At 43.0% G+C, this 17747-nt stretch overlaps 1 protein-coding gene across 1 annotated transcript in view; it reads right to left on the minus strand.

The window, feature by feature from the left end:
- LOC136880840 (lipase 3) overlaps window positions 1–17747 on the minus strand; it is a 133394-nt gene that overhangs the window by 10677 nt on the left and 104970 nt on the right. The gene's annotated exons all lie outside the window — the stretch shown is intronic.

Genomic DNA, 17747 nt, shown 5'->3' on the forward strand with positions numbered 1-17747 from the left:
TTTTAAGGGGCCTAACATCGAAGGTCATCGGCCCCTGATCTATAATCGGAAACAAGGGCGGTCGATCTCTGACTGTGACAAAGCTCTGGAATCACGTATTCGAGCCTGGAAGAAATGGCACAGTCACCAAACGCCAGAGAATTGGAAGATATGTTCAGAAACCCAGAAGCGAACGTCCAAAATACTCAGACGAATTAAACGCACATACCACCTCAAAAGATGAGAAGAGATTGATGATGACTTCAAAAGAAACAACACACGGAATTTCTACAGAAACTTTAGGGAAGAACTGAGTTTTCGTCGCCCTGATGGGACACTGGGGACCAACACAAAGACCAACTGTTACATCCTGAAGCAGCACCTTGAGTAGTTACACAACTGTGAACCACCTACGGTGAAACTGCAATTCCATATACCTGTTCCAAACCCATATTCAGTTTCACCTAATCATGATGAGGTACGAAGTATCATATTAAATATCAAAAACACCGGGCGAGTTGGCCGTGCGCGTAGAGGCGCGCGGCTGTGAGCTTGCATCCGGGAGATAGTAGGTTCGAATCCCACTATCGACAGCCCTGAAAATGGTTTTCCGTGGTTTCCCATTTTCACACCAGGCAAATGCTGGGGCTGTACCTTAATTAAGGCCACGGCCGCTTCCTTCCAACTCCTAGGCCTTTCCTATCCCATCGTCGCCATAAGACCTATCTGTGTCGGTGCGACGTAAAGCCCCTAGCAAAAAAAAAAATAAATATCAAAAACAATAAAGCACCAGAAGATGGCGTAATCGCTGAGATGCTCAAGATTGGAGGTGAACTCCTGATTGACCAACTACAAGCCGTAACTGCCTGGCCGAGGCGGTAAAGGTGTGGTCAGTTCACCCGGAAGGACGTGGTTCGATTCCCCGTCAGGAAGTCGAAAAAGTTAAGGAACGAGATTTCCACTTCCGGAGGTCTACATGGCTCTGAGGTCCACTCAGCCTACGCCAAAAATGAGTACCAGGTTAATTCCTGGGGGAGGAAAGGCGGCCGGGCGTAGAACTAACCATTCTACCCCACCAAGTGCCGAGGTTACGTTTAATGGAAGCCATTACCTTCCACCCATCCTAGGACCTTCATGGTCCGTATGAAAATAGCATCGATTTTATTCACATCATGGGATGCTGAAAAGGTAGTACGGAAACGTATATAATCCTAGAATCTTCTTGAGAAGAGCGAACGTGGGTGAGCTCCTACACGTTGGACGCACAACCAAAACATCCCTCACACTTGGAAATTATTTGGCAGAAAACCACGAAGGATGGAAACTTACACTGATCATGGATTTTGTCCGCCTCTGTAGTGTAGTGGTTAGTGTGATTAGCTGCCATCCCCGAAGGACCGGGTTCGATTCCCGGCTCTGCCAAGAAATTTGAAAAGTGGTACGAGGGCTGGAACGGGGTCCACTCGGCCTCGGGAGGTCAACTGAGTAGAGGAGGGTTCGATTCCCACCACAGCCATCCTGTAAGCGGTTTTCCGTGGTTTCCCACTTCTCCTCCAGGCAAATGCCTGGATGGTACCTAACTTAAGGCCACGGCCGCTTCCTTCCCTCTTCCTGTCTATCCCTTCCATTCCCATTCCCCCGCAAGGCCCCTGTTCAGCATAGCTGGTGAGGCCACCTGGGCGAGGTACTGGCCATCCTCCCCAGTTGTGTCCCCGACCCAGAGTCTGAAGCTCCAGGACACTGCCCTTGAGGCGGTAGAGGTGGGATCCCTCGCTGAGTCCGAGGAAAAACCGACCCTGGAGGATAAACAGATTAAGAAGAAGAAGATCATGGATTTTACGATTACGGTATCGATGAGAGAAGACAAAGAAGTTTTTGGAGAGGATGGTTGCCAAGTTGTACTGCGCCATCATTAACGCCGCCACTTCCGTCACCAAAATGATTTATGGCGTAGGCTAACTCACTTAAAAGAAATATAGCCTACTGTAGGATGGAGGACTCTTGCTACATGTTAAATATAACGATAACACACTAACATATTTCTGTACAAAATTCCATCCCCTAGACATAAAACTTCTTAACAACTAGCACGAAATAAAGTTCAAAACCGGCTATTTCACGGCACCCGAAATGCGTACTGTAATTTGCATTTTATACATGTACTCAACCCTATTGAATGACCTCCGCCAGAATAACAATGAAATCCTGAGAGGCCAATGCCGGCCAGTACAGTACTTTATCGTGGGATCAAGCGGAGTGGATGTATGACAACAAATTAGTGGGAAATAACAATCGGTAACAACAAGCACATTTATCACAGCTCAAAAGCAGATAAATTACTGGCAGTTGAGCCAATGAGGTGCGGGGGATCGAACCCAGACAGTGACCTGTCACGCGATCTCTGCAGCACGCCAGTCCTTAACTGGATTCATGTTGTCGGCAGAATGTCGCACTATCCACGTCTATTAGTAGCCGATTAAAGAATGACTGCCCAGTCTATCAATTGAAGCCCTCTACAGCAGCAATATCAACCTGGCATGCACTACAACCGTATATCATCATGAATTAAACCTTTTCTTTTCTTTGTGTGTTTCTCTACCTTCCTAGTTTGCTTGCTCGGCATTTATGATGAACAATACATACTAAATTGGTAACCATTATTTTATGATTACGTGCTTGCAAAGTTCTTGATTCATATACCTAATTATGAGCTCACGACCGAAATGGTAAATACCTAGCACCTTTATCGATTTAGGGAAATGTTTGTACAGATTATTTAAAATGTTCGTGACAAGCGCAGACAGGGCGAATGTTTGTACATTTCACGAACTGTACAACTGCGCTGTATAATTTTTTTTTTAATGCTCCAAAGTCCGCCATTCAGGAAATTAATTGTTATATTTGTGCCCAGTACCATGTCACTCTGTAGTTGATGGTGGTAATACGCTAAGCACTGGTGTTGTTTAATCCTGATTTTGCGTTAAGAAAAGGGAAGATATTGCCATATAAATTTGTTATAATCCTTCGAAAATATATTTCTGTCGAATATATCTGACAGAAAAGCGAATTTTGTACAATAGGCTTAAAAGGAAGATATTTCCAAGAAAATCACGCTTGTTTGCACAAACTGTGTGGGCTGTTTTCCACTGTCAAGTAAGGAAGAGAAATAAGCATAACCATCCTTACTGAGACTCGCAGAAATCTGTCTCTGCTGATTTCTAATACACCACAGTGGATATTACCATCCCGGGGACATTTAATCATAAGAGGTACATAGGCTTGATGTAGACTAAAGCATACGATAGCAATGTACAAATTTAACTTTAAATTGATAATGATAATTCACAGCCTGTTTCAAGTCATGCGACCGGGTCAGCAATGCAATGAATGAAGCCCCCATCTAACGGCGAGGATAGGAATTGCGCCGGCTGCCGAAGCCTGTCGCACTCCTCTGGGGCAATGATTAATGATTGAAATGTTAATGGAAAGTGTTGCTGGAATGAAAGATGACAGCGAAAACCGGAGTGCGGGGAGAAAAACCTGGTCCGCGTCCCTTTGTCCAGCTCAAATGTCACATGGTGTGCCTGAGATTTGAACCACGGAACTCAGCCGTGAGAAATCGGCGCGATGCCCCCTGAGCCACGGAGGCTATGCTTAATTTTTTAGTATTTTCAAAAATAAAAGATATTATATTTTCTGGTAAATTTAGGATATAGTAAAATGATATCAAACATCCAACTCCTTGGCTGAATGGGCAGCATTTGAGGCCTTCGGTTCAGAGGAACCTGAATTCGATTCGCAGGTGGTCCGAGGATTTTAATCTCGTCTGATTAATTCTTCTGGCTCCGGGAATGGGCGTTTGTGTTTGTCCCAATACTCTCGTCTTCAAATTCAGACAACGCACCACACTACCAACCACCACAGAAACACGCAGTAGTAATTACATCCCTCCACACAGGGTTGCATCCGGCCGAAAATAGGACCAAATCCCCAAAGGTGTGGGAAAAGTGGTGGAAAAAGAAAGAAAAGAAGAAAGAAAAATGATTTCAAACAGAAAATGAGATGTCGCTACTTAAGATGTTACAAAGTATATTGAAGTTACAAAGTTCTGTTTTTCTGTATTTTGGTAGAGTAAAGCAGAATGTTGAAATTGATATGCAAGCACATTAAATGGCGTAAAATCGAAGAGCTTGTACTTGGTAGCTCATCATTATCATTCACTAAAGTTTAAGCCTTGTCGCTGCTACCATTCTTCTCTCAATCCTGTGTTCATTTCACTTCCTTGTAGTGTTTACATTCCATCGAGTTACTCACATCCTCGAAGTATGGCTTCCTTGGTCTTCCTCCTCCTTTCCTTCCTAGTATTTTTCCTTCAAAGAGGTTAACTACGAAGTTTAATTATGTCTCAGGTGTGACCCATAAGTTTTATCTTCATAAGATATCTATGATTCTACATTATTATTATTATTATTATTATTATTATTATTATTATTATTATTATTATTATTAGTTTGATACTTCTCGGTGAAAATGTTTATTCCAGTTGTAACTTCCCTCAAAACATTGACTACCTCGTAGAATACGACAAGGTAATTCATGAGAATTATTGTAAATGTCCGGCTCCATGGCTAAATGGTTAGCGTGCTGGCCTTTGGTCACTGGGGTCCCGGGTTCGATTCCCGGCTGGGTCTGGAATTTTAACCATCATTGGTTAATTTTCCTTGCATGGGGGCTGGGTGTATATGTTGTCTTCATCATCACTTCATACTCATCACGACTTGCAGGTCGCCTACGGGAGTCAAATCAAAAGACCTGCACCTGGCGAGCCAAACCCGTCCTGGGATCTCCCGGCACTAAAAGCCATACGCCATTTATTTGTATTGTAAATTATTAAATGTTACGTTTCTGTATTTTCCGTAACATCTAAACAAACTTAGACATAGATTTTGAAACGTGTTTATAACCAATATATAGCATACTTCATTATGGGGACTAGAAATTATGACATTGGTAGACCTTGATATATGATATCCTCACCAAATTGCCATCAATATTGGACATTATTTTCCTTGTGGGTTGAATGGAAATGCGCGGACTATTGCGGGAGTAGCAGAAACTAGAACAAGCAATGCAATAACCCTACATGTTGCTGTAACTCCACACGTCAAAGTGGCTCTTTGTCCTGTCAGGGTGTGGCTGCTTGGTTAAGTGTCTCTCTTGCAGCCTTTTAAATACGATGACAATGAAACCCTCACCGACACTGCTTGTAATTTTCCAGCTCACGTGCGCCAAAGTCCTATACTATTATACTTTACAACTCGCATTTAGCCAACACGACAGTTACAGCAGGTTAGTGCTAGGCAAGACAGAATTACAGGAAGTGTGTGCATTTGGTCTTTATTGCTATTTCTCAACGTGCATGACTACATGGAGAGCGGCATTATCTTCCCTACACTGCAACATTTTTTTCAGGGGAGTCTTGTTCAATCAGGAAAAAAGCCATCCCTTGTCGCTAGTTCCACACTGATCCATTCAGGGAAGACAACTTAATTTTATAAGGGTTGGCTCAAATGAAACAGATTTTCATATGAGCGTTGATTTGAAGAAAGATAACTTTGCGCATGCGTCGTTAGACGGCCACGTTTGTCAGGAAGAAATCTGGTGTTGTCGGAAAGAGTTCGTGTGCTGTTTGTACACGTATGCATAGAAATGGTGTCCCACATAAACAATCAACACCGCCGCACTCCAATACTTAAAAAGAGGGGAGGGAGTGAATGGGTAGTGTTGATGGCCATTGCAGTACTAAAAAGGAGAGGGGGTAGTGAAGGGGTAGTGTGAAGGCAGAGTGGGGAGGGAGTAAAGGTCTAGGGTTGATGGCCATTCCAGTTCTAAAAAGGTGGTGAGGGAGTGGAGATGTAGGGTTGAAGGCCATTCCGGTACTAGAAAGGTGGGGAGGGAGTGAAGATGTAGGGTTGAAGGCCATTCCAGTTCTGAAAAGGTGGGGGAGGGAGTGAAGCGGTGGAGTTGAAGGCCATTCCAGTACTGAAAAGGTGGGGGGGGGGGATTGAGCGGGAAGTGTTGATAGCACAACGTGTGTAATGTTATATATCCACCACTCTGCTCATTTCAATCAATTAATGAATGTTACTTGCTTCACGTCCCAATAACCACTTCTGTGGTTTCCGGAGATGCCGAGGTGCAAGAATTTAACCCCTTAGTAGTTCTCTTACATACAAGCAAATCTACCGAGGCTGGCGTATTTGAGCAACTTAAAATACCACCTGTCAAGTTGGGGTGAGAAGGCAAGCGCCTCAACCGTCTGAGACACTCAGCGCTGCTCATTTCAATCACAACAGTCTTGTAGTGGACTGTCTACCTGCAGCAATGCGTTATGAGAGGAGGTGAGGGGGACGCCATGCATTGTTTATATCGGGACACCATTTCTGTGCATGCGTGTACGTGCGGAAGCAAAGTAACTTGGTACGGTTTTGCCGTGAATTCATCCAGAATCGTCCAGTGTCCGTTTCTCGGTTTCAAGGAGAGGAAATCTAAACTCTGACATTTCCCGATAATATTGTTATTTTGTCCGAGTCTGCAGAGTATTCGGAGAAATTGCTGAATGGTATGAAAAGAACCATAGAGAATGAGTAAGCAAAGCAAAGTAACCTCCGTACAGGCCATGAAGGCCCTTGGAGGAGTGGAAGGTAAAGGCTTCCACCATTGTTAACCTCGGCACGTGATGGGGTAGAGTGGTTTGAGCTACGCCCGGCCGCCTTTGCTCCCAGGAATTAACCTGGTACTCATTTTTGGCGTAGGCTGAGTGAACCTCAGGGCCATATGCACCTCCGGAAGTGGATATCTCGTTTCATAAATTTTACGACTTCCTGACTGGGATTTGAACCCACGTCCTTCCGGGCGAACCGAGCACGCCTTTACCGCCTCGGCCAAGCAGCCCCTAGAGAATGAGTAGAAGATGAAGATAAATAAGACCGAAACAAAAGTAATGGAGTGCAGTCGAACCAAGTCAGGTGATGCAGGAAATATTAGACAAGGATATAAAGTCTTAAAGGAAATAGATGAATATTGCACTTGGGTAGTGGAATAACTGATGATGGAATAAGTACGGAGGACATAAAATGCAGACTAGCAGAAGCAAGGAAGATGTTTCTTAAGGAAAGAAATTTGCTCACTTCGAACAATAATTTAGAAATTAGAAAGACATATTTTCGGCTGGAGCGTGGCATTGTATGGAAGGGAAACATGTACGATAACTAGCTCAGAAAGAAAATAGAAGCTTTTAAAATGTGTGTTACAGTGTAATGCTGAAGGTAAGATGGGTAGATCGTAACACCAATGAAGAAATACTGAATCGAACTGGTCAGAGGAGATCGTTTTGGTTAAATTTGAGCAGAAGAAGATATAGAAAGATAGGACACATTTTAAGACACATACGACTTGTTCAGTTGGTTATAGAGGGAAGTGAAGGCCCCTTCCTCGTCGTTACAACCGATTTCTGCTGTAATTGTAAACACAAAACGATTGTGAAATGGTTCCGCAATCCTTCTTAGTATATTATCATCATCATCATCATCATCTGTTTACCCTCCAGGTTCGGTTTTTCCCTCGGACTTAGCGAGGGATCCCACCTCTATCGCCTCAAGGGCAGTGTCCTGGAGCTTCAGACATTGGGTCAGGGATACAACCGGGGAGAATGACCAGTACCTCGCCCAGGCGGCCTCGCCTGCTATGCTGAACAGGGGCCTTGTGGAGGGATGGGAAGATTGGAAGGGATAGACAAGGAAGAGGGAAGGAAGCGGCCGTGGCCTTAAGTGAGGTACCATCCAGGCATTTGCCTGGAGGGGAAGTGGGAAACCACGGAAAACCACTTCGAGGATGGCTAAGGTGGGAATCGAACCTACCTCTACTCAGTTGACCTCCCGAGGCTGAGTGGACCCCGTTCCAGCCCTCGTACCACTTTTCAAATTTCGTGGCAGAGCCGGGATTCGAACCCGGACCTCCGGGGGTGGCAGCTAATCACGCTAACCACTACACCACAGAGACGGACGAAGACGTTTCTTAAGGAAATAAATTTGCTCACTTCGAACATTAATTTAGGAATTAGAAAGACATCTTTTTAAGACTACTTTCGGCTGGGGCATAGCATTGTATGGAAGCAAAACATGTATGATAATTAGCTCAGAAAGAAAATAGAAGCTTTTAAAATGTTTGTTACAGAGGATTATTAAAGGTGATATGGGTATATCGTATCACCAATGAACAACTACTGAATCGAACTGGTCAGAGGAGATCGTTTTGGTTAAATTTGACCAGAAGAAGATATAGAAAGATAGGACACATTTTAAAACACATAGGACTTGTTCATCTGGTTGTAGAGGGAAGTGAGGATCCCTGCCCTGCCGTTACAACCGATTTCTGCTGTAATTGTGAACACAAAACGATCGTGAAGTGGTTCCGCAGTCCTCCTTAGTACATTAACATTACGTAATGGAGGACTGCACTGACGAATTTTATGCATTTTTAAATTGAAATTACCATCAAGTAATTACTTTTGTATCCGAGTGGTCAACAGCGATTGAAATGGATGAATTATTGCAACATGTGCGAAAGATACCAGATTGTTCATGTGTTTTCTGTCTTTATTCCTTTGATTCCATCGCATTCTTCATGACCTTATAACCTGGAAACAAATTCAGGAGCGGGATCAACCAATGACATTCTCGTTGCTGTCCCACCCATACAGAAGCATTTCAAATCCCAGTCAATGCAGCAGAAAGTTTCAAAGGGCATATGTTTCTTGGACAGAATTACCGTAAATTTTTAGATCTCGTGCCTTATGATCATAGCATTTTACATTATAACGAAAATGCAAATGTACTTTCTTCTTTATAATAAAATCACTTGCTTTATATAAGTGTATACGTATTTTTGAAAGAAGGGCTGAAGCAGGAGGGTGTGGTTAGGACTTCTGTCCTGGTGATATTTTATGAAACTAATTTTTTTAACAATTTGCTTTTCGTCGCACTGACGCAGATAGACCTTATGGCTACAATGGTAGAGGAAAGTGCTGGGAGTGGGAAGGAAGCGGCCGTGGCCTTAATTATGGTACAGTCCCAGCATTTGCCACGTATGAACATGGGGAACCGCGGAAAACCACCTTCAGAATCCACTATCTCCAGGATGAAAGCTCATAGCTGCGCACCCCTAACCCCACGGCCAACTCACCCGTACGGAACATTTAATTGGCCTTCTCCACAAGGATACCTTGGGGCTGTCTATCACATATTTTCTTCACTGATTTGTAACAGACTTACGTGCCCGGTTGTAATCAATCGAAGTGTCACTGCATCAGGGCACATGATAGATTGATACAAAATGCATGCCTAGCATTTGGTATTCTGGAGAACAGTGGTTCAATCACGATACCGGCCACTCGGAGGAGACTTCCAGGAATGTGGCCAGAGAGTTCCCAAAATACCTGTTACTGTGAGCGATGGGATAGCGTGCTCTCCATTGGCGCCGGACTTTTTCTCCGCCCTACTTCAGTTCTGCCACAGTGAGGGTTCTCTCCCGCCGCGGTCGAACATCGGTGCAATATTGGCAGGTATTGTTTCATTTGGTTGTTCATTAATGACGGGTGTAATTTCCCTCCGCTACACATCAGTCTAATAAAGGTGTTGTTTATTACGTTTCGCCTTGCACCAGCCTCCGTACGTTACTGTTAGCACTATTAGCTGCCATCCTCGGAGGCCTGGGTTCGATTCCTGGTACAGCCATTCAGGTTGAGCATGAAACGAGATGCAACACCTCGTGACAAGAACATTAGATTACTTACTTACTAGTCTAATAATGGCAGGAGTTCTTCCTCGGCGTTGAATACAATCCTAACTATGGCAGTAGTACTTGCTTCGGGTCGTACACCAGTCTAACTATGGAAGGATTTATTTCTTTTACTCAGCCTTTGCTGGCAAGGACTAGTGTTTACACTGCACTATGTCTTCTGGCGTGTGCTAGAACAAATTAGTTACTTTCATTCACCTGTCTCAGTCTCATCCTTATGAAAGTGACTGAGGTACGAGCGATGTTAGTAATGCCATTCCGTATACAGCAGGCCCCTGTTACGAATGGTGTACAAGTGTGGCCCATAGGGTCGGTTGGTGCGGGCAGTTCAATGGGCTTGGCAGACTGATATGTAATAACAACTTCTGGCCCACTGAGGAACGCAACGGGAAACTACCACACTGCTCATTTCCCTAGTGCGCCTTTTCAGAGAGCCTGGATCACCTGTGACGGCTTATGGCAGAGTTGCTGAGGTATAAACCAGCCTCTGGGCTGAACACTCAACATACAGTCGTATATCAGTTCAGTAACGGGTAGAGTTTTTGATTTTGTATATACATCTGCCTTTTTTTTTTTTTTTTTTGCTAGGGGCTTTACGTCGCGCCGACACAGATAGGTCTTATGGCGACGATGGGATAGGAAAAGCCTAGGAGTTGGAAGGAAGCGGTCGTGGCCTTAATTAAGGTACAGCCCCAGCATTTGCCTAGTGTGAAAATGGGAAACCACGGAAAACAATTTTCAGGGCTGCCGATAGTGGGATTCGAACCTACTATCTTCCGGATGCAAGCTCACAGCCGCGCGCCTCTACGCTCATGGCCAACTCGCCCCGTATACATCTGTCTAGTTGAGGGTGAATTCCTTTCTCTTGGTCTTTCAGTGTAATAATGGCTCGAGTTCTTTCTTTTGGTCCTACATCAGTCTAACAATGGCTTCAGGTCTTTCCTTTGCTACTACATAACTCCAAGAATAGGGAAATTTCTTTCTTTTGGTTGTAGATCAGTCTGATAATGATAAGAGCTCTTCTTTGTGGCCATACAAACAGTAAGTCCATGAAGGACAGTACTTACTTGCGGACGTACTTAATTCTAATAACAGCATGAACATATTCTTTCTCTCAGTCCTACTTCTATCTAACAATGGAATTCTTTCTCTCGGTTCTACGTCTATCCAACAATGGCAGGAGTACTTTCTCTCGGTCGTACGTCTGTCCAACAATAGCAGGCGTTCTTTCTCTGTATCCTACTTCTATCTAGAAATGGTAGGATAACTTTCCTCCGGTCGTACTTCTGCCTAAGAATGGCAGGAGTTCTTTCTCTCGGTCCTACTTCTATCCAACAATGGCAGGAGTTCTTTCTCTCGGTCCTACTTCTATCCAACAGTGGCCGGAGTTCTTTCTCTCGGTCCTACTTCTATTCAACAATGGCAGGAATTCTTTCTCTCGGTCCTACTTCTATCCAACAATGGCAGGAGTTAATTCTCTCGGTCCTACTTTCATCCAACAATGACAGGAGTTCTTTCTCTTGGTCCTACTTCCATCTTACAATGTCAGTTCTTTTTCTCGGCCCTACTTCTATCCAACAATTGCAGGAGTTCTTTCTCTCGGTCCTACTTCTATCCAACAATGGCAGGAGTTCTTTCTCTCGGTCCTACTTCAAACCAATAATTGCAGGAGTTCTTTCTCTCGGTCCTATTTCAATCCAGAAATGGTAGGATAACTTTCCCCCAGTCGTATTTCTGTCCAACAATGGTGGGAGTTCTCTCCTCCGGTCGTAGCATACAGCTCCTGTCTGCCGCAAGAGGCGACTAAAAGGTGGACCAGTTGCTCTGCAACTGGGCGCGTGGGTTGGCGAACACATTTCTCCGAGCTGAGTCTGGCATTGCTTCCACTAACTTGTGTCAGGCTCCTCACTTTCATCTGTCCGATGCGACCTCCTTTAGTCAATTATTTATTTGTTCCGATCCCGAACTCCGACCTAAGGAGTCCTTCATTTAAATGCCCTTCGTCGCCTTTCTTTCGCGACACCCTCATTCTTGAAAGTGTTGGACCTCTTAGACTCTCCCTCTGATTTATGTTAAGAAAGAATGGTTGCCCAGTTTTACTTCCTTTAAAAATAATAATCACCACCCCCACCGGCTCGGTCGTACTTCTGTCCATCAATGGTGCGAATTCTTCTTCCTGGTTGATCTTCCTTGCTTCTTCTGTTTACCACCAAGTTTTTCCCACATACTCCTCTTCTTGTCGCTGTACATGATGGAGGGACAAGATAACAGAATATTTGAGAGAGAAGGGCTTGAAATGAAAGGAAGTTGGGAACAGGAAGACCTGGAGGAAGAAAATTAGAGAAGCTAACGCTGACCCTGTATGACATGTGATAAGGCTGAGATAAAGAAAGCACTAGATGGGCAATGTACGTTACTTCAATTACACATACAAATACTGGGAGATACAGTGTTGAAGAATAGCTGAAGGTTGAGTACAATTTCCCTCGTGCAAGAGAAAAAGGAAGCCGTGAAATACGTTGAAATACAAGGATGATGAAAACTAACTTCTTATGTGATGAGAGAAGATAACTTCTTATAATAATGTTATTTGCTTTACGTCCCATTAATTACTTTTTATGGTTTTCGGAGACGCCGAGGTGTCGGAATTTAGTCCCGCAGGAGTTCTTTTACGTGCCAGTAAATATACGAACACGAGGGTGACGTATTTGAGCACCTTCAAACACTACCGGACTGAGCCAGGATCGAACCTGCCAAGTTGGAGTCAAAAGGCCAGCGCCTCAATCGTCTGAGCCATTCAGCCCGGCAAGGCAACTTCTTAGTCATGTTTAAGAATATGGAGTTTCATGTATGGGACACAGTCTTGACATGGGGGTTTAATCCCGACCATAATAGAGGCAGTGGCAGAGCTAGAAGATCAAAATGCCTGGAAGCAAAACCTAGATCTGTAAAGATATTCACTGGGATTCGAGTATTGTGGACCAATCAAGTGATCGTGCGGCGCCACACAGAACGTAATCTAATGGAGAATTCTCGACAAAGGGCACGAAAAAATAGAAAACGAAAGCTAACGATGAACAGAATATGACGATAACAAAAACAAGCAGATAACCTTGGATAAGGTTTGAGGTCAACTGAGGTAGACGACCTAGGTCACCAGATAGGATCGATTTCCTTACTATTGTATTTTATATCGCGTTTGAAATGAGTCTCTTTTCCTTCTAACCCGGAAGTCGCTAATATTTTCCTGCGTAAAGCAAACCTACTACCTTGTTTACAATTGTCACAAGAACAAGGATAACATTAACACCGAGGTATAGTTACCATCATTCCATCCTAACTGTTGAGGTTATAATAATTATAATTTCGTGTGGCTATTTCTAGCCGAGTGAAGCCCTTGTATGGCAGACCCTCCGATGAGGGTGGGCGGTATTTGCCATGTGTAGGTAACTGCGTGCTATTGTGGTGGAGGATAGTGTTATGTGTGGTGTGTGAGGTGCAGGGATGTTGGGGACAGCACAAACACCCAGCCCCGAGCCAATGGAATTAACCAATGAAGGTTAAAATCCCCGACCCAGTCTGGAATCGAACCCGAGACCCTCTGAATCGAAGACCAGTACGATGACCATTCAGCCAACGAGTCGGACACTGTTGAGGTGAAATCCCGTCACGTGAAATCCTAATAAAAAATCACCAAATAGCAAATATGGTCCAGCGTTCCTAACAACAACAACAATAATAATAATAATCATAATAATAATAATAATAATAATAATAATAATAATAATAATAATAATAATAATAATATATTATGACTACCATTGTAACTGGTGAGAGTCTCAACAGACGTTGAGTTGTTGGAATTAAATTCCTAAAATAGCTGTCTAACTTGCTGGAAGCCAGATCGGCTATGTTGGGAAATAATAATTTCTTCCTTTTCATCTTCTGCCTCTTTATCGCAATTTAGCCCCCTCGAGGAGAGATACTTGCCAGTTACCTGTTTCGGTATTGTCGTAACATAAGCGTAGCACCATCAATCATAAAATACACACAAAAGAGCAATCGTTCTACAACTCATTTTGCTGTCTAAATTTAATTCTTTAGCACTGGAGTCACAATAATCGAACTCTACTTCTCATATGCAGCTAAATTAGATGCTGCAATAGTTCTGGAGTTCACTTTCGTGATGATTCGCTTACGCACGTCAAGACTCACAGGGAACGTTCACACAAAGTGGCTGGCATTATAATTGTACTGCATATTCTCGTGAATCTTCAGCACTGGCCAGATAATGTTCTCTCTTCAAATGCAGAAACAAAATACTGACTATTATAGCTTATTTTATTAATTTCCACTCCATCAACGAAATGTATTTCCAATTCCGAATAAACACATTAACATAACCTCGAGTAACTTCGCCGGCACACCGGTCCGCAATGAGCTAGTTTGGTTAAAACGCTAAAAGCGGCGCGATCAGATAACGATCCCTTAAGTAGAGCAGCAGCAGATTTAGGTTACTCCCATCTCATTGTCACCGCAAATCACTATGTGATAGTGGGACTTTAAACCGCTAGCTAAATAAACGACAAAATACGGACAGAAGAAACCTTTACCTCACCCTCCTCCATAGACCGTCATGACTGTATAGAAACTATTTGCCGGACTGAGCACCTAAGGCGGTTGAGGCGCTGGCCTTCTGACCCCAACTTGGCAGGTTCGATCCTATCTCAGTCCAGTGGTATTTGAAGGTGCTCTAACACGACAGCTTCCTGTCGGTAGATTTACAGGCACGTAAAAGAACTCTTGCGGGACAAAATTCCTGTAATTCGGCGTCTCCGAAAATCGTCAAAAATAGTTAGTGGGACGTATAAACAATAACAATATTATAAAATCTACTTTGTTTCTGATTAGGTATTTTATTTTATAAAAACATAAATATCCAAACCATAAAGATAATTTAATCCTGTTCAGTGACCTTAACAATTTTAAAAACTTCTAAATCTCTTGCCGAGGTCACACAGTGCATAAATTTGGCAATTTTAGTGTTGACAGTCTATAGAATTCCAATATCTTCTTCATCCTTATCCAATACGGATATGATTATGTTTTTAAATCTATATCAAAAACTTTAATTTTTGTACTTTGCTTTCTCTGCTTATGCACACTTAATACGTCAGTATAACCCTTGTAAAACACATAGTTCTACTAGACACATCCTATATTTATCATGCTGCTGTATTTCCCAGGGAACCTCTGTTGTGTACGTACATAGCGACTTGTGTTCCGCTTGTAGTTTTCAATTCCCAGAAGAAAGTTCCTCCTTTAACAGCAGGTCTAAAGAACAAATTAACACGACAATTCAGCAATTCGCCTAACAAGCGTGCCCTAACTAAATACCTTAATTTACAGTAAAAGGTTACAATGACGTCATTAGCTACTGAAAGATACATTAGCATGCAACAAGCACGTCGATCAATAAGCAGGAGATAAACGGTCCTGCCTAGCATACAGACAGCAGCGTTTTGAAGGAACAAGCATGAAACTACCTCCAAATGTAAACCTTTTCGACAAAAAGAGGTGTGTCCTCCTATAATCATTTCACATGCCCAGCAATAAGTGCAAAGTTTTACCTACTGGGAATATATTAATAATAGTTCTATTTACCCATAAATCATGAGCTCATTGTAATCAAGCTACAAGTGCGCTACATCGTGCTATAGTACAACCGACAGAAATGCGGTACGAAGTAATTAAATCATGCTAACTCGACGCTTCCTGGTAGGCTACATCTCTTTGTTTGTCGAACACTAATTTACGCAAATAACAGAAAAAGCAATGCTACTCACACGGGAGCAGACGACATATTTTTGGCAGTGTGAGCCTCAAACATTTTAGGCGGTAGATTAGAATCGGAGTTAACGTTTTGTGTACATACCAGATGACCCGTACCGTGACCCTACTTATAAATGTCCCCCATGCATTAATTATGAATGGGATGCCTAAGAAGTGATTTTCACAGGGGTATTGCAGCCTCGCAGGTTATTTACTTCAGAATATGAAGGGATAGCAACCGGACGGCCGCTCGCTCCATGTTTCTCAGCGCTACCCGTCAAAATAATGTGTTCCCTTGCGTTTTCGAACGATCAGTAGTACTACAGTTGCTATCAATGGCTGCTGCGTTCAGCAAAGACGATTACACAGACATAATTATAATCTACGGAGAATCTGGTCGGAATGCATCCGAAGGTCACGGACGGTATGCACAGGGGTTTCCAAATCGCCGCCTGCCTTCTATGCACGTATTTCGCCGAAAAGAGTTAACAATTCAAAGCTAATGTATTGTTCAAGGTACATATCACATACAAGCAACTTTTTAATCGAGTCGACAGTCTGTACGTGTATAAAGGAGTAAGTTATTAAACTTTACTCTCTCCATCTTTGGCGAGTTTAATAATGCACCCTGTTACAGAAACTGCTATTTGTTTCACATCCGAAATATAGGACGTTGTAGCGCTCCTCTGTAAACTAGTGATTAGACGTCCCATTCATCATTAGTGCAAGCGGAGGACTAATAAGTAGAAATTACGGGGCTGCAGGGGTACCTGGTATAAAATCATTTTTTCTTTTCATGCATTCTTAGTTCTATCGCAGTTAATTCCTCATAAAATGTCAATACATCATTTTGCTCTCCTCAACAGGGTTTTACATGTCACAGGAAATTACATTATTTCCTTCTTTCTTATCATGAAACAACGACTCACGGTCCATTATTTAAAACTCAGATTCCGCACGTAAACCAGGTGTTTTAATATGTTTATGTCTCCTAGTCTAGACCTATTCTGGAGAAGTTTAACATCAAAACCAGACTCTCAACGATATGTAAACTGCGAGGTCACCAGTTCATCGACCATAAAAGAGAACCCTGGCAAGAGAAAACATAGACGAGCTACTGCGTCCTAGTTGAATACAATCAAACACATGAGCAGGACATCGCTTTCAGAGGCATTGCCTCAGGCGCTGAACTGGGAATTGAATATATAGCAATAGCCATGGAGGTCATTATGTGCAGCATTGAGGGAACAAGTGAAGAGGGATAAAAGAGAAAGCAAGTATTCATTGACCAATTCCATGGCTCAGGCTAGTCGCTGTAAAACGCCCTCAAAAGAAATGTATGTGTACAAAGACACTCTTATTCTTTCTAATAATAGCTCATATATGCCAATCTTAGTTGGTTTACTGACACGAAAAATACTCCTGTGAGATAGAATTCAGGCACCTCGGGGTCTCCGAAAACGCTAAAAGAAGTTAGTGGGACATAAAACCAATAATTTATTGTATTTGTGTCCAGTAACGTTTTCATTTGCTTTCTGTCGTTAAAGAACGCATTGTGACGCTATACTGTTGGCCAACAGCAAATCATTGCTCTAGAAGACGAGAATCGCGGGATCTGTAGCCGACTTCAGCTCACTCTAGTACTCCAGTGACTCCGCCTTCCTCGCGGCAATCATAACGACTTTATCAGGTGACAATGGTGCCGATGATATTTTATTTTCAGTTTAGTTTTCGCTATTCTTCCTTCCTTTCTAAGTTAATGGTAGAATCAAAAAATTATTTTATTACTCTTTTTCGTCCCTTTAACATTATTCTTCCCATCTTTTGTGCCCTCTCCTAATTTTATACCTTCTCCGTCTCCACTCAAATTCTATTCTTCTTTGCCTCTCTTAAACTATGTTTTATTGCCCTTGGCTTCTATTTGTGTGCAATATTTATCCTTTTTCAGGGCCCATCTCCTTGGCTGAATGGTCAGAGGGACTACTACTCTAAAAAGCGTTTATTCCGTCCCTGAAGGGGACGGCGGGCTTCCTAGATGGTACCGCCTTCTCTCAGGACTTGAGATGTGGTACAGTGAG

Source organism: Anabrus simplex, chromosome 9 (genome assembly GCF_040414725.1).
Source record: "Anabrus simplex isolate iqAnaSimp1 chromosome 9, ASM4041472v1, whole genome shotgun sequence".
Classification (NCBI taxonomy): domain Eukaryota; kingdom Metazoa; phylum Arthropoda; class Insecta; order Orthoptera; family Tettigoniidae; genus Anabrus; species Anabrus simplex.